Source organism: Pteropus medius, unplaced genomic scaffold, assembly GCF_902729225.1.
Source record: "Pteropus medius unplaced genomic scaffold, Ma_sr-lr_union100, whole genome shotgun sequence".
In the NCBI taxonomy this organism is placed as follows: Eukaryota; Metazoa; Chordata; class Mammalia; order Chiroptera; family Pteropodidae; genus Pteropus; species Pteropus medius.
The window spans coordinates 4,952,300-4,975,728 of NW_024350926.1; the positions used below are offsets into that span (position 1 = coordinate 4,952,300).

The 23,429-nt window shown below is 39.7% G+C and overlaps 1 long non-coding RNA gene across 1 annotated transcript in view; it reads left to right on the forward strand.

Moving 5' to 3' along the window:
• The window catches only part of LOC120585480 (uncharacterized), a 160,128-nt gene that overhangs the window by 101,045 nt on the left and 35,654 nt on the right, over positions 1 to 23,429 (forward strand). Inside the window, exons 4-5 of the long non-coding RNA XR_005648337.1 lie at positions 21,607 to 21,904; positions 22,467 to 22,595. This is a non-coding gene — a long non-coding RNA (uncharacterized LOC120585480). The remainder of the gene's footprint in view (positions 1 to 21,606; positions 21,905 to 22,466; positions 22,596 to 23,429) is intronic.

Consider the following 23,429-nt stretch of genomic DNA (forward strand, 5'->3'; position numbering starts at 1 on the left):
GAAACGCACAGTGCTCGTCGTATATAATAAATTCTCCTGCATTAGATGTTATTAAAATTATTTCGAATTGAGGGTATTTAGTGATGGATATACAAATGCTTGTTCTCAGTGAGACAATTTTAAGATAAATGATATCCCTGAGTGCAGTTGAATTGGTGCCACAATTATCTGCCCTGCCCCCCCTCCCAATCTGAGTAAAATATTATAGATTTTATGTTTCAGGATAAAGATAGGTATATAAAATTTTTGGAAAATGGAATTACACAACCAATTCACATTTCTAGTTGATTGTTTTCATCATAACTGTGGGTACTAGGTCATGCTGAAAGTTATTTTTCATGCACTAAGTACACACTCAGCATTTGCTTCCTTTGACCTGCATGGTTCACTCGTATTTCCCTGCTGTGGCCCGTTCTCACCACTACTGTTTCCAAAGATGGCAGCACTTACCATCCACGTGTATCTCACCTCATCTGAAAACACTGCTGAAGTCACTGCAACTCTCAGGTGCTAAATTGTATGTTAAGGGTGCCAGGAACCCTTTAGCCATCAAATGTTTACCAGCCTTTAAGAGGCAAGTACTTCCTTATTACATAAAATCACTAGTTACACGGTTGAGAGGTTTCTTTTATTTGAGCAGTTTCTGACAGCTGCAACAAAGCGAAGGAAAAAGAAAAGTCAAACAGATTGGAGAGAACTCAAACGTAATACATGTAGTAGTGACTCCTAACTTTACTTGATGGTAGGTGTTTGCTAAAAATACAATTACCCAGGCGCCTTCCCTAAAGATTCTGAGCCAGTGGGTTTGGGGTGGCGTCCCAAATCAGGTGTGTCAGATGATTCTTCTGATCTGGCCAGTTCAGAAAACACTGTGTATAGAAGCCTGCGAGAGTACAAGAACGGCCTCAAGGAAATGCTCTTTATTTTCCTTCTACTTTAGACATATTAATAAACAAAGAGAAACAGCAAGGAAAACAACCTGTAATATTTTTTTCTCAGAATTAGTATGGCTGTTAACAACTGTTACAAACGGGGGCTCCGAAACCAGGCTCTCTTGAAATCCAGACTCTCCCACTGCATGTTGGGCAAGTTATATAATTTCTTTGTGTGGTGATTTCTTTATTTGTAAGAAAGCCATGGTGATATCACCTTCTAGGGCTGCTTTGAAGACTGAGTCAATACATATAAAAGTCTTAGAATAGTTCCTGGAAGTCAAAATAAGTACTCAACAAATGTTAGCCATCCTTAAAACTAATTTAAGAGTTATTAGTAGTAGCATTCCCAGCACTACTACCACTACGACATTGTCACAGCTTGTATTTTCCAAAGATGACAGTACTTCCCATCTCACATGTTCTTCCACAATGTGACCTTGCTCCTCCCCATATCCAGGAGAGAGTCTAATTCCTCTTTCTTTGAATTCGGGTAGGACTGTGATGGCTTTGATCCATAGATTACAGTGGGACTTCCATGGGTTGGTCATAAAAAGCCATGCTACTTTCTAGGATACTCATGCTTGCCCTGAGATGACTTGCTGGTAGGAAGCCAAGGCACATGCAGAAGCACATGGTGCTTCAGGTGCAGTCCTAGTCTTTGATTCATCCCAGTCCAGACCTGTGAGTGAAGGAGCCTCTAGGTGATTGCAGCCTGCTGTCGTTGAGTCACCTCCAGCTTTCAAGACTTCACAGCTGAGGTCCCAGACCTTGTGCAGAAAAGAGAAACCATTCCTGCATGCCCTGTCCAAATGCCTCACCCACAGAATGAAATGCTTGCTGTTTCAAGCCATAAAATTTTGGAGTAGTTTGTTATGTAGCGATAGTCACTGGAACATGCATCTTTCCAACTCCATGAATGTAGTGACCATGTCTTGTTCACTACTCACTCTTTGTCACCTAGCACAGAGTAGCCCCCAATTCTTTGTTGAACAATGTACTGTGTTTTAAACAATTCCTTATTGTGCGGTAACTACATAGTTTTCCATTCTCAGTTATTCTACTTATCACTTAAATACCTGGAAATGGAATTGCTGAGTCATAAAATATTATAAATGGTTTTGATATGGAGATATCGAAACATTCAGTTGCTATTATTGCCCACAAAGAAGCATCCAGAGAGAGCCTTTTGAAGTTGTACCATCAATGTATCTTAGAGAACTAACGCGTGCTAATTAAATGCACATGACTGATTTATAAACCAGAATGATGACTCTTGAACAGAATTCCAATATATTAACTTTGAAACAAGAGGTTTCTAGTGGTTCTCTATTTGACCTATAGGAGTCCAAGCCGATAGTAAGATGAAGTCCATAAATTGTGTCAAATATTTCTGCAAACCTGACTTATCTCATGGGTTCTGGAATTTAGGCAAGATGTTAACAAGCATGAGTTTCCTCTCCTTTGGCCAAACTTATAAGATATCTTGTGTCGTTCAGCCATTGTGATGTTGAAGATAAATTCTGAGGCACAGCTTCTACAGCATATACTGTTAGCAGAGCTGCATACCAGAGAGTTTCTGAATTGAACACGTCCCATTTATTATTTGATAAGAGACAGTGGGATGACCAAAATTAAGGGCCCGTAGCAATAAACAGTGCTTAAGTGTCTAATTCTCATTTAGGTTAATTACTGATTAGTGTCATAGCCACATTAGTGATTTATACAATTTCACAGTATTACTGTGAGCTCTTGCTGATTTTGGGTCTTTGGGTAAAACTTAGATTTTATAACAGAGCACAAGTTCGAGAAATATAGATATATATGTGGAGAGTGTCATTTTTAATTGCTTAACACTGAAGAAGAGATTAAGTTGTTTAGAAACATAAACTTATAACAAAAGGAAATCTATTTTTTTCATGTCTAGGCTAATTAGAAAAACTTGTCTCCCCCTCCCCCCATTCACTGAAGAGTGAACATAATTGAATGGGAAAACATGGGGATTTGGGGTCAGAGAACAAAGGGTTAACTTCTAGGCAGTTGATCGGGGACAGTCCCTGGACTTTGGCGTACCTCATCTGTGACACTGAGATAATGTTGTCTCATAGCGTTTTGTGGGAACTGAATCAGTTAACACGTGAAAGAGCCAGTCACAATGGATGGTGTGCTGGTGTTCAGAGAGTGTAAGTGAAATCTTTCTAGATAATTGTTGCTGGCTTTCAGAATTGGGAGGCATCTTCTTCTTTGGATAGTACAGTAAATATAATAATTCTGGATTTTTTTAGCTACCAGATAGTTCGCCCTTATGCTAATCTGTAATTTTCCGAAACTGTCCGGTGAGATTTTATCTTTCTTTACATTAAATGTATTACTGATAACCAAGGGAACACCACATTTGAAAACTGCTTATAACATGAGTTACTATGTAGATGATGAATCATGTCTGTTTTGCTGTATTTCAGTGTCAATTGCAGAAGGTTACTTCCTGAGTCTATTCTTAACCTCTGGCATTACATAGTGTCTTTTGGAGCATGTAGATTTCTGAGTATTGACATACCCAGGAATGAAAACGTATTTATAATAATATTATGGGAAGTCAGCTTAGAATTCATTTGGTTTCGTTATAATTTCTACCGTATTGATTAGGAAACTGAAGTTCAGATAGGTCAAGGGACTAAAGGAAGAAGCAGAAGCAAACTTAATAATCAAAATGCTTTCATTTTATGTTTCTGGAGGGCTAGAGATTCATTGTGGTAAGACAGAGACTAGCTCTTGGAAATCACATCCCCTAGCCCAGCGCTTTCCCAAGAAGTTTCCTGTGATTTTATGTCATAAACTTGATATTACCAAATTAATAATAAAAAAATGTAGGTACCCAATTGCTAATTGAGAAAATGCTTCACACTAGGTTTGAATAATGTCTCTATTAAAACACTAGGCAAGTTTTAGAGAGTTCCTTGGCCATAAAACGAGTTATGAAGTTGAGACATTTTGAGTTGGAACGTAAGATGACTTTACTGTGACAAATCTCCAGGTTGATTGCAATAATCTTAGTGTTCTTTGTTTATTTTTCATTTTGTCTTGAATATTAAATCCAAACAAAGTCACTGGAATAAATAACAAAAGAATGAAGTAAGTTCCTGGATGGATTTGAAGCTCAGTTGACTCCTTATATGGATAAACCGTATTAAAGCTCACATCTGTCTTTGGATATCAAGAACATAAAAATGTATATTAAATGCTGATAAAAGTTAGATTTGTTTATTTTTACACAAAAAACATTTCATATTGTCTTGCTTACATAGGCACCGAAAGCAGGTATGTATTTAAAAGTCTAAAGTTTATACTTTTCTTCTTTTTCCTGGAAGTGAATTACTTTTAAAGCTTTCTTTTTTTTTTTTCTCCTTTTCTGAGCTCCCCTAACAAAATGCTATCAGATCAGAACAACTTGGCAATTAATCTTTGTCAACTCAGTAACAAGAAGAACAGAATATACTGTAAACTTATTGCTGAGACCTCACCGTGGGTTAAAATCAACTGATTTCTTTAGTCATCTTATATGTTCGTTATTCTCTTTTGGTTGTGCAATCATTATAAGACCAAGGGAAGCTCATATTAATCATTTCACTCCAGCAGTTCTCATGAATGTTTCCTAGCATCTTTCCTATTTTTAAAAATTAATGAGGCACGTGCCCCCTTTTGGATGCTATTTTTAACAGCTGTAACTCCGAAAAGGGCTGAGGTGGAAGTGGGAATTTTACAAAGGTGATTAGACACTCATGGATTTATTCTTTGTGGTAAAGGAACTAAAAGAGAAAAAGATAAAAGAAAAAGTAGACTATTTGCCAAAAAAGATTGTCGGTAGAACGTTGCAAAAAAGCTGCCTGTGATATTAGAAATATTACTTGACTGTTTCGAATCAGTTTCGGACCTCCTTAGGTTGACCCCTGCCCCCACCTCCCACTGCCCCTACCCCATCCCGTTACCTAAGATGTTTGTTGTTTTTTAATTGACTCAGAGTGGAGAAGGGGATTGTGATGAGAGAAAGGAATAGAAATAAAAGTGCTTTATTCGCAAAATAGGGAGTTTTCATTCAGTATTTCCCACTCTACATCTATGAAAGGACGTAAATTGGAAGACCACGATGAATGATTTCAGGATATCGAAGAGGAATCACTGGTTATTTCTAATAGAAAAATCCATATATCTTTTAAATCGTTTTGGTAATGTTCTCTTTAGGTGGTCAGGTGTGTGAAACTAGGCTTATTATCTAGTGTCTATTATTGTAAGATGTCATGTAATGGTACACAAAGACAGCTTAAAAATCATGAGTTTCTCCTGCTTAGGCCCTAAAGTATGTCTACACGAGGACAGCAACATAGGACAAAGTCGGCGACAGGTCTTGTTTTAATTTTTTTTGCAATATTGTGTCAAATATCTAGTTGGACTTTCTTCAGGCTAGTTTTTGGACCACCGTGGGGTGGAAGACAGGGAGAGAGAGGGAGGGGAAGGTGGGAGTGACTGCTGGGAGGTGCAGATGACTTCATCCTGGTCCTGTGCAGCATGTGGTGGAGGCTTACTGACTGTAATGGGTTGAACCGTATGAAATTGCTGTTTTTATTGATGAAAGTGGTTACATATCAGCCATTTCATATGCTGCTGCATACAGGCAATAGTGAATGCCTGTGCTCTTATTAATTATCAATTTAACACATTATTTATTGCGTCCCACCTTATATAAGAAAGAGCGTGAAGGGCCAAAGGCTTTTCTAGAGCCCCTTGGCCTGGGACTAGCGTGCTCTTATTTCCTTCCTTTTCATTTGAGTCCTGCTAGTCTTTTAAGACTGGGCTCTAAACCACTTTCTCTGGGAGTTAGGATGTTTTGTTTCATTATTTACTTATTTTTGCTCTTCGAAGTTCCTGATTTTTACATCAGGGTGATTAACTCGTATATGTAATTTTTGCCTTACCTTTCTATTTAATATATATGTTTATAATATGAGAAAAATACTTCATGTTATAAAATTTTCATAACTATATTTCAAGGTTATAAAATATTCCTTTAAGTGGATAGTTTATTAGCCATTCTTGTATTTGAAGGATGTTTAGGTAGTTGGATTACTGTCTTTGTGCAGAAAGTTCTTCCTGTTATTTCAGGTTATTTCCCTAGGATAGAGTCCCCAAAGTGGTATTACTTGGTCAAAGGGTACGAACATAGAAAAATCTCTTGATACATGTCAACTGGAAATAGCTGTATTTTTAATATGCTTGATATATGAAGTTTGACTCCTCATCAGTCACAGGATGTGTAAAAAACTGTTTAAAACGACTTGCTTGCATGGTGGTCCACAGCCATATTCAATGACAATGGTAGAGCCTGGATGAAGGGGAAAGTTTGGAGTTGCTGGTATCAAGAGGACCACTAGCTTTTCTCCAGAGGAACGACCTCTGAATAAGCTGATACCAAAAGAGAAAGACCAAGTTTCTGATGCGTAAGAGATTTCCTTAAGTTCTGTTTGTAATTATTTTGCCTGGAGGAAATGAGGAAAAAGGAGACCAAGTGTCAGCCTATGTCTGGGGAGTTTTCTAAAGAATAAGTTACAATTTTCACACCTTAGGAAAGAAGATGTAAAATAACATGTTTAGGTTTAGATAGTGTTTTTGCTTAAAACATGATAAATGAGAAATAATTTAGATAATACAGGGCCCTGGTGATTGTGCCATTGCTTTCTTCCTTGATCACTGTGTTGATTAAATAGGCCTCTTTTCCTTTTTAAATATCTATCAAGCATATTTTTAATTCCTGTGTATTAACTATAAGGTTCCTCCCTATATAACATCAAACAGTTGACAAATGCTACTTAGACCCTAACTTCTCTGGGTCTGAGGAGAAGATAAGCCTATGAGAAATAAGTGCCTACATTCGATGTCACAGCATTGGGTGACATGGGCAGTGGGGAACTCAGGGAGAGAGAATGGGATCAGAGTCAAGGTGTGACTGCTGTGTGTGGTGCCATCTTGCTCGTTCAGATGTTGCTTTGAGACCAACTTGTCCTAGAACCCAGAAAGAGAGCCCAGTCATGATCAAGTCATGGTTCAGGTGGACTCATGAACATCACATGAATGACAGCCACACCCAGCAAGGGGAATGCCTGGACCACAAGAATACTTTGCCTTGGGGCCAGAGCAAAGCATCAGAGAACAGGTGCTTGCCAGGACCTCTCACAGCCACTTCTGTGGGAGACAGTAAAGTGTAATGGTTTGGAGCATGGGCTCCAGATCCAGACAGTTTATGTTAGAAACTGGTTGCTACCCCTTGCTAAGCTGTGTGACCTCAGATGAGTTACTTAACTTCTCTGTGCTTCGGTTGTTTACTCTGAACTGATGGAGTAAGATGAGGGTAATAATAGTGCCTACCTTGGGAAGTTCTGCAAAGATTAAGTGATTTAATATGCACTAAGTACTTAGAATAGTGCTTGGCATGTAGTAAGTGCTGTTTATTTTTTTACTCCCAGTATTTTAAAATAAACATCCAAACAGGCAACAAAAAGTTTTTAGTATATTTTAAATATCTACACTTAACAGATTCACCTTTTACATACAGTACAGTGACTGTATGGATAGTTTCATTCAGGGATCAGGTCCAAAGTCTAAATTCAAGGTTCTCTGTGATATGAGATATGACAAATGGGCCTCCTGGTGCACCCCATTCAAGGCGCTGGTGTTTATACCGCTGCTTCCTTCCCTGATCACTATGCTGGCTAAATAGGTCTCTTTTCCTGTTTTGAGTAGGTGGTATTGAGAATGCTCTGCTCAGCTGAACCATTCGTTGGGCTGGGGAGGGAGGAACTTTGACAAGGTGTCTCTGCTACCCTAACATTTCCGCCTGCTTCAGAGCAGTCATTTGGAACAGAAAACGTATTTTTGAGGCTCCACACATTAGCACTCTTGAGATCTAGAGGGTGTGTTGAGCTCAGGACGAGAGAGAAAAGCAATCAAACTGGGATCGTTCATGGAGCATTTGTGGCTCTCTCGGTGCCCTGACGCTGTGTGGTCGCGTGCAGGATCAGATGCCGGCCATAGGAGGTCGTGCAGAACCAGGCAAAGAGTTTCTCGTGTTTCCCTTCTGGTCAGAGGAAACTGAAGAATCCAAGACATACCAACACCAGCCATCCCGTACTTGGGAAGGCGATCTGGAGTAGCTATGCTTGAAAATGTCCACTTCTGGGTTAAAAGCAGGAGATATTGCAAGTCCTTCTTTGTAATTAGACATTTGAAAGAATACTGTAAAACATTCACACCTGTGTACAAGGTCTTTGCAGAGGACTAGAAGACCTCACATCTTGGCCAGACTTGCGAAAATCTTTGGCATTAAGAAGAGTAGTACCTGAAATATGGACCAAGAAACGCTGGGCATCTTCACTATTCCAGAGACCAGATATCAGGGAAAGGTGTATCATTTCATCTCTGAGTCATAAACACCTAGAGTGTCAGCAAAGAACTGCTGTTGACTGTAGGTCACTTGTATGTGCCTGTAGTAAGCTTACGACCTGCTTTTTTCGACGATTCGATTTAGCTATTATGAAAGCTGTTTTCATAGCTCCCCCTGCCCCCTGGGTAATCATTTTTCCTTCTATCTCGGTATTAGTGTCTCACAATGAAGCATCTAATTGTGAGATACTCAGAGTATCTTTGACCTTTTGTTTTTCTTTAATATATACTGATCTGTACAAAGATAAAATTTATAAACAGTGTTGGTTTCTACTTAAATTATATCTTTCGACAGTAAAATGGACTCTAGTAGACCTGAAAGATATAGTTGCTAAAAAACTGACTTAATGTTAAGCAAAAATTTAGCTATCTGATTCCAGGGCTATTAGCTATGTGTGAAAAGAAAAACTGCAAAATGTGAGTTGAAAAGATTCATTAAAATTCATGGCAAAACTCAGTGGGAATGAGTCAAATTGGAAAATATTGTTAAAGCTATAGCAGAATGTGCGTTATGCCTCTAGGGTCATTTATTTGAAATCTTTCTCACACACACACCATATATATAGATTTCTATCTGTTCCAAGTGTACTTAAGCTTACAGAAAGCATGTTAAATCTCTCAAAAGAGAATTTCTCCATTGTTTTGGAGAGTTATTTTTAATTTTGCCTCACATATGCTCGTGCCAGGTAGTTCTTTCGGCCGCTGAGATCACTCAGTTGGTGTGCTGCTTTATGTCAGACGGGAAGAGTCACAAAACAGCCTCAGAGATAGGGACCAGTCTGAGCAATGGTGGAAGATGCTGGGAAAGATGAAAGTCAACTGGAGAATTTGCTGGAGCAGCATGAAAAATAAATTACCCGAGCAAAGTAATGATTAATGAGCACACTCCTAGAAACCGACTGAAATTGTTAAAGAGTATTCTTAAGTGCTTTTAGGAGTGCTTCTCTTTTTTGGTTTTTTACACAAGGAAATATGGTGTAACATTAGTTATACTTTGAATTACTAATTTAGAAATAAAATTTTTTATTAGACTTTTTAAAAATATTGCAGTATACTCTCTCACTATCACAAGATTCTGACTTCTTTTTTCATCATGTTTTGCCAACAGCCTTTTGAAGCATGGAAATTACATAGGGATATAAATATAAATGATAATTTAACATATTGTCAAAATTTATCCTTGAGGTTAATAGTTAAAACAAATCGACATGTTTCCTCTATGGATTATATTATTTACACAAATAAATACAATCAGCATATTTGTCACTGATCGATGGAAAGCTTTGTTCATGGGAAAAATGTAAGCAAAAATTCTGTAGGCTGGAAATATTTAACTTTAGCGTATTTGTAGAATAACAGAATTTCTGAGACAAAGGTCTTAGATCAATATCCTGCATTTTAATTTTTGTGAGGAAGAAAGCAGAAGATGGCTATATTTAGGTGTATAAGTTGGTGTGTGTATACTTTTTAGATGTGAGGAGGGAGAGTAAATAGAGTTTTAGGGAAGTAAAATACTCTTTCATTTCTAAATACTGCATTTCACATTAAGGTAATCTAGCAAGAAACTAAGCTATAAATCTTTAGCTTATGATTGCGGCAAGGGCCTCAGCTCGAATCCCAGCTATACACTCTCGAGATTCCAGCACATCTAAAAGGTTTGTCACGTGCTTGTCTGGGAACTATTTGAAAAAAGTCCAAGGAGTCTCCTGAGGAGCAGTGAGTCATCCTACCCCAGAGCCATCCTAACGTGAAGAGGTAGAGGAAGGCAGGCCCACGCGAACGAGGGGGCAGTTTTGCATATGTTGCTCATCTTTGTCTTCCGTGTGTTCTGTTTTTCTTGGGGATCGTGTCAGTCCCCAGTGGAGAAGACTCAAAGTGAGACCAGTAAGAGAGCCTTTTTTCACTAAAATGTTTGAGGTACTAAGGAGCATAAGGTGGCTCCACTTTCGTGAGCCAGCAAGCAGAGTGCGGTAGGAAGCAGGGCCTCTGTATACAGCTATCAGGTTGTGTGCAGTGCACAGCTCTGAGGGTGGGGGCGGATCATACCCGATTCATAGGCAAGGGTCCTCAGGAGAGGTATTCTCTCCACTTCAGGAGAGAGAGCTCCAGGGCAGGGTGACATCAGGAACACTGGAGACTGCTATAGCTTTGGCAGGATACAGGCCTGGGGCACGGATGGCTTGAGAGGTCAGAGTGGCTTTGGAGGGTTAATAGCTGGAGTCTGGATTGGGAGCCCACTAGAGATACCCAGCAGGACTTCTTGACTGGTGGGCGGGGAGCCAAACTGGGGAAGAGAGAGTATGAAACTAAAGAAGAAACACTGTTTTATGACTAGCACCCCTACATGTACCCCTCCAAGTTCATGTAACTACTGGGAAAGCAGATGTTCTGTTTTATGATCATTTTATATTTCTGAATATAAGAACCAGGAACCCATTATTTGGTAATAAAGACTATAATTGCCACTACTTATGGAATGACCACTAAGTGTTAAGGAATATCAACCTTTTCTTAAATGGAAGTGCGCAGACTGTTAGTACAGTTTCTTCCTGAAGGCGAACAGGAGCCTGGAAGGGTGGTAGTACAGGAACAGTGAGATTCTCAAGGTGTGGAGGGACAGTGTGGACAGTGTTTCAGGCAGCTGTGTCCCTTCTGTGCATGCATTTCTGCCCTGTGTGGCTACCTCATTTATAATAAGAGTGCTTTTCATGTCAGAGGCTTAACCCACTCTCCGAGTGGATGTGTGCTGTCCCGTCCCTCTAATCTGCAGCCCTTGAGAATGATTCAGTAGGTATCTTCACACCCATCTGGTTGATGGCAAAACGGAGATTCATAGGAGTCACACAGATGGCTAAGGCGAGCAGCAAGGAGTAGGAGAATCAGTTCAGGGCCAGAGCCACGTCTTCCTATGACCAGTGATCTATCAGGTATTCTCTTAGAGCCATCCCCTGCGTCCCGTTTGTGGTTAGGTGTAAAAGACCTGAAGCATTAGAGATACACTTTTTAGTAAAATTGCTTGATTGAGAGGTAGAACGTACCAATGGTATTTTCTCAGATATAGCAAATATGATCCAGTGGAAGAATAGCCACATAACTAAATCATAAATCCAATTCTCCAATTTAGCAGATCTTCAAGTTGTGGTTGACTCCCTTGATTCATCCTCATATCTAACTTTGTATAAAAGCTATAAAGATAACTTTTTGGTCTTGAAAAAAACATGGCCTCTAATTGAGGTCTGTTGCTTTATGAAGCAAGACTACGTGGGATTTGCTGCAAATATGGAGAAATGTGAACCCAGGTTTGGTTTCTTGCAGTGTCCATTTATTAGGATAACTGCTTTGTTCTTGATGTTACACTATTTAGCTATATACAAACAAATGGAGAAACTTTATAAGAATTATACATGGGTATTGTTTCTTGTGCAAATACATCATTAACAGGAAAAGTTGCAGGAAAGAAGATTGGGTAAGAATAGAAAGTCATTAATAGTTGGTTTGTAAAAGCTAGAGATCCTAGCCCAGACCAAATACTGCCCTATCTCTTTATTTAGCTGTCATGTATAATTTTACTGTCTAAATTATAGACTCCTTGAAGGCAAACACCATCACTTACTCTTTGTTTGTAGTCTCTGCAGTGCCCCAGTGCGGTGCAAGCAGAGTAGACAACCGTAAAATTGTTTTTATATTGATACACAGACTTATAACTAACTTGGATCTTAATTCCTGCTAAGGTGTATGTTCTAATACCACCTTCTCATCATCCATTTTATTGGACTCCAAAACGGCCATATGTAGGAAATGAAGTTATCATCTCATCTTGCAAGGCTTGGACCAAATGTCTGCTTTTCCAGGAAGCCTTTCCAGGCTCCTCACTTTGGATTCTGTGTATTCTTCCTGAGTTCCATACGTACAGAATTTGCAGTACTTCTCTCATTATTTTAAGATTGATTTGATTTGTCTGTTTTCCCTATGGGCCTGTGAGTTCCTTGAGGGCAAAGGACACATTTTTCTCTGTACCCACAGCACTTTCCCCAGGTCCTACCACTGCATAAGAGGTGCTCAGTAAACGTGTGTAAATGACTGGTCCTCAGAGTCCTTTTTAAATGATAATTCATTTGTATGTGGAAATATACTCGTTTGCACATGGAAACATTTTACGTCTAAATGGCCAAACTAGCTTTGTACTAATTTGGAGTCACTAAGAGCCATTTGCTTTGATTTAAATAAGATGTGAGACAACTGTTAAAGTGAGAACCATAGAAATTAAATCCAAGTCTTTAGTGTGACCATATTACTGGAATATGACATCTTTCCACCTCTACTGGCTTCTTCCATTCCAGGAGAAATTGGGAGATGCTCACATTCTGTGTATATGGGGGGTGACTGAAAAAAAGGAGAAATCAACAGTTCTATTTATGATGTATAAATGTGACATTGTGTATCTCGTTCTCATCTATAGCTGCTATAAAAGAATTGTTGCTATTTGACTTTTCTTTTTATACCTAACAGAAGTGATAAGACTACTCAAAAAATGCGTTTCTTCTCTTTTACCCACCCGGTCTCAGCATCGTAGTTTTCCGTTGGTCGTCAAGCCACACTGCTGAAGGCCGAGCCTCCCTGAGTCCTTGGGTTCTCTCCTCTCCTTTTTCATTTTTAGAATAATAGGACTGTATCCACTTCTTAACGTATTTGTAAAAGGACTTTCAAATGGGTCCATTGTTTGGTTCTGTTGTTAACAGTTATGACATATTTGATAACTACATTATCATGTCTCTATTCTCAAGTATCTGGATGTTACCTCTACGTTGCCAAAATAATTTCCTGAATTTGTATGTGGTTCTGGCCTTTGACCTATAAATCACAATATCAGCATACGATTTTGGTTTTTAGTAGAAGTAAAATGTGTATGTCTATATCCACATTCTATGCATTAATGAAATGTAGTTTTCTTCTTCATTTATAATCATCATCATAGTTGCTAGTATTTTTCTGAAGCACAATGGGAAATGAGCTAAAGACTGGTGTTGGTGCAGCTTGCTGTAGCCGAGCTTGTGAGTTATAACTCTTAATCCAAATGAAATACAATTTTATTTGAGGTAGATCTGCAAGTGGGGGAATGACTATTAATTCTACAATTCCAAAATAACTAATGTACTTGGTTCGAAGCCAGGTACACTGTGAGTTCTGGATTTAAGTGCTCTTGTGGGAAATACAGAGAGAGACTTTAACATATGGATTCTCAGAAGAAAATGCAACTGTTTCATACAAGAAATATTGAGTTATTCTTAGTACTTTTTAATGTGTGGTTGACTATATATTTTTGAGTGGTGCCATGTTTAACACTTGGAAATTCAAGCCAAAGATCTTCATTTCCTGGGGTAATTTTAGTAACTCACCCGTTCATACAGCAAGCATTTAGTGAAGATTGATGGTATAGCCCCGTATTTGATTTGATGAGAAATGCACGGGAAGTAGAAGTGAGACCTGTCTTCATTGGGTTTACAATATTGTTAGAAAATAAAACTGACACGTGACATGTGTGTACATATGTCTAAGTAGGAACCAAACTGGTACTGCACGTGACTGTATTAAAAACACACCCTGACGCCCCACTATGCTATGATAGAGACGGAGGTTCTGCAGCACCTGCCTTTGGGGACCTCATTATTTGATGCTATATTTTGGGGGATGGAGACGGGTGGGGTGATAATCCAGGGATGAGCCAAAGGTCTGAGCTGTTGACACAGCTCCAAGTTCTGCCCGTGAGAACTGGGGGACGCTTCAGAGAAGAACTGACGTCTGAGGAGGCTCCTGAAAGAAAGCGTAGCCAAGCTGGGCTGTGCGTACGCATGCGCCAAGAGAAGACACGCGCTGCAAAGAGGGTTGCGCGAGGCCAGAAAGCCGCCTTCGAGAACTGAGTTGCAGCTTATGAGAAGTTTATAGATCACAATGATAAATTTTTATAATTTACACATTGACAATAGACCAGTGGTTACCAGAGGGAAGGGGGTGTGGGGGACAGGGAGGTAGATGGGGTAAAAGGGGTCAAATATGTGGTGACAGGAAGAAATCTAACTGTGGGAGGTGGACACACAATGAAATATATATATATATATGCCTTACTGTTAAAATGTACAGCTGAAACTTACAGGATTTCGTTAACCAATGTCACCATAAAAAAATAATAAAATATTTATAATTTATATTATTTGATATATGCATGTCAAAAACAAAGAAAAAAAAAAGGTGGAGGGAAAGGGTGACCAGGCATGAATATTGTCACAGGCAAAGGAGCAAGAGGTGGAAATATGTACCCATAAGGAGAGCATTCCACTGAAATGGGGGTCTTTTTACTAAAAAGAGATTAAATTAGATGGGTTTAGGGATGAACAGCATCTGACCGACGAGTTGGGTCAAATAAGAAATGAGAGCTGTTTAAGAAATATAAAATGTCATGCGGGTGCTGGTTATTTTAGGGTGAGGCAGCAAAACATATTAAACTCACAGATTGGATTTGAATCACGGCTCCATCACTCTCTGGTTCTGTGACCTTGGGCAAGCTATTTACCCTCTCCGTGCCTTCGTGGTCTCATCTGTTCAAAGGCAGAAATAATAGTTCTTACTTCACAGGGTTGTTGGAGGATTAAATGAGTTGCTATTTTTAAGTGCTTAGAACAAGCCCGGCACTATATATAGTAAAAAGATATTCACTAGGTAGTAGAAAACCATTACGGGTTCTTAAATGGGCAGTGTAAAATTAAATAATGTGTGAGAAAGATTATCCTGGTAATGATATACAGGGCAGATTTGAATGAGGGAAATTTCTGGAACCTGGCAGATGAGATGGGACGGATTTCATGGATATTTGGAAAAGACAGTGGGAGGTTGTAGCAGGGTAGAGAAACACTAATAGATCTGAAGAGAATTCGTATTTCAAAGAAAGAGCTGTTAGAACTTAGGGGGCTGTGGATGTGGGGATGTGAGTAGCTGTAGCCAAAGACGACTCCAGCACTGAGGTTTTCAGAGGCTGGGAAAAGAGAGGTGGGCGCCACAGACGACAAATGGGGAAGTTACGCGTGGATGGACCTCAAAGCTTAGTCAATGAGATCACTGCACTTAGCCCGCACTTGCTCAAATAATAATCATCATTAGCTAGAATTTCATCTTCCTTTGTGCTTTTGTGCTGTTCTTTTGCCATCTGTTCTAGGAGCGATTCAGGATGTCCGTGCTCTTTGAATGGGAAGCAAATTCTAAAAGAAGAAATTTTTTATTTAAAAACATGTACTTTCCAAGCATTTAATTAAATTAAAAATAAGTCAAAGACAAGGAAATACTTAACTTTCCAACCACTTGAAACTTTACAGAATAAAGTTGAAAAATTATTTCGGTTGGGAATTAAAAAAAAAAAATCCAGTGAAACAAAATAAAACAAAACAAAAACTAGGTCAAGAAATGACCCTGAGGCAAAGTCTTAAATCTTAAGGGTCAGCAGGTCAGTATACTTTAAGAACTGTAATTATAGCTCTTAATTCTTCAATGGGCTTACTGTGTCATGTTAAGGTTATTCACTCCCATATACCATAGTCCATAATGTCACTCGAGGTATCCTTATGGCTTCTCCAGGTATTAGAGAAGTTTGATATGTTTTTGTTTCATTAATCTTTTCTCAAAGGCCAGTGATGAGTTCATCTGACTCTTTTCCATCAAGTTGAAAATTCTTTTCAATTAAAAACTCATCTCTACAGATGGTATTAGCATTAGGAGTGGCCTATTCTGTCTAAAATAACAAATATTGAGATATTTCAGGACTTGCTCTATAAATCATTGGAAGTAGAATTGACTAAAGTGTGTGTGTGTGTGTGTGTGTGTGTGTGTGTGTGTGTTTAAAGTGAGTAGAAGTTGAACTGATGAACATTTGGCTTATATGCTTTATTGTTGCTAGACTGGATCAGTTTCATCTTAGTGCCTGGGCAATTTTGTTGCACATTAATGTGAAATATTGTGAATGTTTTAACCAAGCTATCAACTATGAAATACTTTATCCAAAACATTATGATTACAAAGGCGATAATAGAAACAGTTTAAACCAGGAGAGAATGCTCTGTTAAAGAGGATTAGAGAGACCATTTATTGAATAGTATGGATTTCTTCCAAGCGCCTGTGTGCAGAAAGCATGCAATGCGTGAATAATTCATCTAGAAATTCTATCGTGAAGTTGTATCAGTTTCCACAGTAAAACCTGGCCATGGAGGAGGAAAATACATCAACATCTGTGACAAGCTCTATGAAGAGACAGTGGCAAAGCCTTTCAGGCACCAGGAGCAAAGCAAAATATAATAAATTCACTTAAGTGTCAAATTTGTGTCGGCTGAATAATGACACCATATGTCTGGGTTGCTATGTCACTGTAGGCTGCTCTGAAAAAACACGTGGCTTTGTAGAAACGGCTGTGAGTCTGAGGAAGAAACATGCTGGCTACTGCCTTTCTGTCAAAGAAAACAGAGACTGGCCAATAAGTGTAGTGTCTAATTATCAGAAACAATTGAGAGTTTTGTTTTGTTTTAACTAATTCATCTGCATCAAGAGTTAGCTTACTCTTCAGACTTGGGCGTGAGTAGTCAGGCTGTCTCAGGTGTGTTCCCTCGAATCCTTTAAGTGAGTTGGAGCAAGGCTTTGAAACCTATCAGTTGGCCCGGTCTGCGTGGGTCTTCGTGATACACCTTGTCATCAGACAGCTCTGTGAGCAGCTCTCCTCAGGGGTTTAAGGCATTATCTCACTAATCCTTACAGCATCCCCAGGAGGAATCAAGGACTCAAATATCATTTTGTTCCAGAGCAACCTGAGGCATAGAAAAGTCATGATCACATCAGCCCTTAGAAAGCTTGATTGGAGACAACTGAGCCTTCTTTACGCCAAATAGTCGCCATACAACCAGGTGTGTCAGACATTGTTCATGGGAAAGGGGCTCTGTCTTCCTGTCCTAGGCCTCTGCCTCCCTTCTGCTGGCCGGGTGCTTGCTTCGGGCCACTTGGCCACTCCAGAGGCACTGTGCCTGGTTCAGCAGCCCTGTGAGTGAGGGTTCCAGAGATTGCTCAGGGGGATGCCATTACCAGAGTTTTGTGCTTGGACACAGGCCCCATTGCATGGCCATTATGTCCTGGGTAACTGCTCTCAACAGCCTGGGGCTCTGCACAGGATGGAGCCCCGCACACGCTGGAATCAGCAGTCCCATCTCAGCCGCACACAGCTGCCTTTGTCTGGGCCTCGGCTGTCCATCACAATTAGTCCGGTGGTACTAAGAGCAGATTGTGGCAAAGATAAAGCATTTGGAATGGGTTAGAGTTAATTTTAATCACAAGGGCATAGGCAGGGTCAAGGAAATTGTGTGAATCAATCTGTTATAAGGAAAATTACTTTACATATATATTAGTTTTCCATGTAAGAGCCTCTTCCCCCAAAGACTTTCAAAACCTAAATTAACTTTTAAACAAAAACCATTTTAAGAATAGTTTCCAGCAAAATGGTGAATATCTGAATCACCTGGAGAGCTTTCGTGTGTGTGTGTGTGTGTGTGCGTGCGTGTGCGCGTGCGTGTGCGCTCTCAGAGACACTGATTTACTGGATCTGGAGTACAGCCAGGGATTTAAAAAACCCTCCCCCAGGTGAGTCCGATGTGAGGTCGGTGATTCTTCAGAGGGCTGCCCATGTCCAGCTCCTGTTGCTTTGCCACTGGGGAGCATAAACCATCAAGTGCAAAGTGAAACAGATAAAAACGATTTGTGGTTTCCTGGCCAGACGGAGGTGTTTCCCATTGAGCAGTGCAGTGGACGGAAACAGAGAACACGCTGCAAATGTGGCAGATCAGACAGACTCTGAAAACTGGGGCGTCAGGCAAGTGAGGGGAACGTGGGAGCAGCCGCAGCCTGCGCATCCCTGACCGATTTGCTTGCCCCGCCACCACCCTAGGCTCGTCCTGGTTGTTCGTGTTAATAACCCAGTTCTCCGTCAGCCGCTTTACCTTCTCTTGAAATCAAAGCACAGAGCTTATGCAGAGAGAAGATGACCACAAATTCAGAAGTGGGGCCTGTTTCTCCAGCCCTCTGAGCTAGGCTGAGCCTGTGGTTGCTTTAATCCATAGAGTGTGTCAGAAGTGATGCTGTGTCCTTTCTCAGTCTACACCTTTGAAAGGACTGGCTGCTGACGCTTCTTCTCTCTGGGCTTGCTCCCTCTTGATCTCCAGGTGATCCAACTGCTGTGCTGACGAGTAGCCCGCATCACCTGGAGAGGCTTCAGTCAATCATCTTGTGCAACAGTCTTACTTAAGTGCTGGCTAAGGACCATTATCAACAGTCAGCCATGAGAGTGAACCGTCTTGGGCATTCCAACCCAACTGAGCCCCAGATAAATGCGATCCCAGTCAGCATCACGTGGTGGAGGTACCACCCAGTTGAGCTCAGCCAACACACAGAATCACGGAATTAACAAAACTGTTGATGTTTTGTGCCACTAAGTAATGGGGTGGTTTGTTACACAGAGATCGATAACTCAACAAAGGGTCTGTGTATTTCCTAGTCCGTACCAGTCAGAAGATAAAAAAATTGGATCACGATTATCATTTCACAATAGTATTTGTGGTTGTACCTTCACCTACTTTGTGGTAACCTCCTGATATTATTCCCATGTAACTTCTTTAAGGGATATCTAGAACCTGTAATCTGCGAACCCATCCTTTTGGCCACTATAAAGCACTGGCTATATTTTTATCCTTAAGCTGACGACACTTGGCTCTGAGGTGATGTCTCTTTTCCTTGCTGTCACTAAGAGTAGCAGCCCAGCCCCCAGTGTTTCTGAAAGATGGCTTCCATGACTGTGAAAATGACCAAGGGCCTGCAGCGCTTAAAGACGAAGGCTCTGGTATCTGTGTCAAGGTGACATTTTCATTACTAATGACTGGTGCCATTGTGGTTGATGCTTTGGATTTGTAAGGTCTCATGGGAATTTTAGGAAATAGTTCATTATTATAATTGGTGACAGAAGTACCCATATCTTTATACTTAATAATTGTTTGTTCAATCAAAATGATGAATTAAGTCATAATGCTTAGATTCTTTATCATTTTTTGATGGGGAGGTTTCCAATGATCTAAACTAAGAACTCTATCAGTGTTGCTAAAAGTGAATCACTTAGCCTACCAAGAGACTGATGAGATACATTGTTGTAACAGGGTCCAATTGGGTGTGCTTCTCAATCAGGTTTTCCTCAATAGGAATTCATGTTTTATTCAGGTGAATAAAGTATTCGACTTGATTTTATTCTTTAGATAATACGAGTAGAAGGAAGATTTTCCTCTTTAGACTTCAATGATAACCTTATCAACACCCCAGCCTACCAAATAGGAAATATTTAAGAAACGAAGAGGAGATTCAGAGAACAGATTTTAATCTCTAATGTTCTGATTAGGTAAATGTTTGGTATCATATTTACTACCCCAACATTTTAGGATTATTTCTGGGAAATAGTTATATGTACTTCCTTTCTGTCTGATCTAAAGGAACAGATCTAAAGTTTATTTATTTATAAATAAAGTTTATTTATCTGTCTGATCTAAAGGAACAGAACTAAAGTTGAAACAGAAGATACTTGAAGTATAGGGTCATTGATTAAAAATATGAAGATAAATACAAATTAATGAGATGAGAAAATGGGAGAACAAGAGGGAATAAATAAACATTGAGCAAGACGGAGTTATCTTCTGAGATTATATTCCAGAACAGCTCGATTTTTTTGTACGTGGTTTTGGAAAACTGGGAGGAAGGAGGAAGTTCATGTTTCCTGGGCATCTAGGCATCAAGAGATTAATGGGAAAATGAAGGGGCCCTTTATGACTGAAACAGAACCCTCTTTGATGTTCTTCTTTGAGACACGAGGAGAAATAAGATCAGAACAGGATTCTACTAAACGACGAGACTAGTTCCTGCAGCAGCGCGGTGATTGGACAGTGATTAATCCCCTGTGACGCGGATGCATTTTCAGTGTCGTGACGCATCTTAGAAAAATTGAAAAGTCAGAAAGAACTGACTTCCATATTTTTTAAAACAAAAAGTAAAGTTTGGGGGTCCATCTTCAGAAAGTTAAATACTAATGTCGGGGGATTATTGCTAAATAGTTCTAAAAGTAAATTGAGTTCCTCTGAGGTATGTTAAACTTGGTAATTTTCAGAGTAAAGTATAAATAGGTCCTTGCTTAGTTAACTTGGCTGTTTTTCCTCATAATGAACATCTGGTTAAACTCTTATGTACAAATGTGAAGGAATTACACTTTTTGGAGATACAGTTCTAGGAGTCCATTTGACACCTGGAACTCTCTTTAACCTGCCAAAAGATGCTCCGATAACTCTCAAAGTTTGAGACTCACTTTGTCAGACACGTTGGCAAGAGGCCTACATCTGAGGTGCAGCTCTTTTAGAAGTAGGACCCATTAGCCAATTTGGAAGATTGTGAATTTTTGTTGGAATAATGAAGTTGAGTTCTAAACCCTTTCACCACATGTTATAAATATTAACAATGAAGGTAATGTGGGTGGTGGAGATTTTTTCTGAAATGCGGATTTCAATATTGGCTGAGATGATAATGAAATCATTCACTGAGAAACAGAACAGGAGGTCGTTCCAATTTCACATTTGCCTCATTTCTCACGAAGGAGAAAGGAATAAGAGACAGCTTCAGCATTGTAATCAAGTTTATAGAGGCAATACATATGCATAAAATGGGATAGGCCAGATTTTGCAAGTACTTGTAGATTGAAATCCAGAGGAGGCACATTGCTTAGCCACTAAGAAGGCGAGCTTTATGGTGGGATTCCCTGGGCTTAAATAGCCCTGCCACTTACGAGCTGTGTGAGCTGGAGGCATGCAGAAGTTAAGCACCTTGCCCAATTTTTTCACCCTAATGATGAATTATAGACTAGAGTTATAATAGGACTTAACTCACAAAAGAGTTGCGAAGATTTATTTTTGTTCTTGGTACAATATCTGAGGGAATACGCTAAGTGCTCAACAAGGATTAATTTTTGCTATCATTGTTAAATAGAAAAAGTTGCACATCAAAAAATTTATTCACTCGGGGGAAAAAAAGAAAAATAATTTCTCATTTGGTATAACTCCTTTCATACCTCCTTGAACAGACGCTGGGCTAGCACACGTCTCTACTTTGTTGGACTTGGCACATCCTCTAGCATCCCCTTCGTTTTATTATTGAACCAACATCATTTCAATGGGAAAGAGGTTCCTCGAGCACAAGAAGCATTGGTGGCTCAGAGTGTCTTGCCTCTGCCATTTGGCTGGCATCACAGGGTAGCGCTCTGACACAGCAGTCAGGAGCAGGCCCAAATTTGGAAGCAAGGTCAAAAAATGTCACTTCTCAAGGCGACTATAAGAGGAGGAAACATTATGAAAGAACTTGTCATATGCTCATCTGCAGAGGTAAGCCTTCTGATTGGGGTCTAATTTGTGTGTTGTCCATGAAGTATTGTGTTTCCAAATTCTCACAGAGGAAATGCAGGGTGTCTTACAGATTCAGTCAAGGGCCCTGGACTTTCCCCCCGAGTCCTCTCAACGTCCTCAGGGTCTTCTGTTATATTTTGCTTTTTTCAGAGAAAGAATCTACTCAATACGTATAGATAACCAAAGGAATTATTGCCTTAACGTTTAGGGATGGTGGTGATTTATCTGAATTCTGGAAAAAGGTGTAGAGGATATTTTATCAGAGTAACAGCGGTGACCAAAAGGTGGTCCTTCTTGTCCTCTCTGAGAACTATTCCTGGAAGCGGGGTCGGGTAGCAGAGGTTCTCACCCCTTCGTGGTGCTCCCCATTAGTGACACGCGTACACTGCACCCCCCAAGCTGCCTTTTAAATGTAATTTGGATTCCCACGTAACCTTTCCTCCAAAGGGAAGAATGATCTGGTCACCCTCAAGAGCCACTCTGTGCCCTGGAGAGTTAAGGTTTTGTCGCTATGAATTAATAAATCGATGTTTTGAATCAGCCTCTTGTCAGTCTCCATAAGCCGATCGCCCTGGGTCGACAGAATAAAAAAACCAACACACAAAGTACTGCAGAGCTGGACCTAGTATGGGATACAGTGATTTTCAAGATTTTCAAGATGCCAAGCAAGGTCAGTATGGGAAGGTCAGCATCACTATTTAACCTTGCTCACCTATCACCAGGCATTAGAAGATCAGAGACAGCCAGCCTCTTTCCTTCACCCTCCACGTACAGAGACCTATGTTACCACACTCCCATTAGGCGAGGCAACATTCTCCTTCTTCATAAATTGGCAGAGGGTAGGGAGAAGGTAATTAGATTGACTAAGGAATTAGCAAGTATAACAACTGAGATCCTGTGAGGTTTCCTAATCTCAGCTGCAATTATGATGTCATTGGCACAAGCTCATCGGAGAAGACACTTGATTTGTTCTATACATATTTTCTTGACCCTGATCCAATTCCATTAAAAACTGAAGGTGAGTTTTTATTTCTTACATCTCAAATTCTTGGCAAAAATCCAGAGAAGTACACGAACGAAAAATAGCCACTGTGTTTGTTTAAAGTCTGTTCTTATTCATTGGGGTGATACAAAGCTGATTGCCAAAGAAACATGTCTGATAGCTATAGAAACGTGAAAACATATGATAAAAATATGGCTGACATTTAAACTCGTCCTCATCTCCGTGCCGTTTGTAACATTTTGAATCTCAGTGTGTTTATACAAACTCTTATCCTAGAAGAAATAAACTAACTGCCAAAGTTGTTAGGGCCCAGATTCAAAGAAGTTTTAATTAGACATATCCTGTTTGTTCTCATAAAATCTTAAAAAAGGCAACTCTTTTTGCCTTTGACTTTAATTCATTGAGAAATATTGTTAAACAAAATTCCATATACCTTTTGAGAACCAGTTTTAAATGAGTAATCCTTTTCCTTGCCATAAACAAACAAACAAACAAACAAAC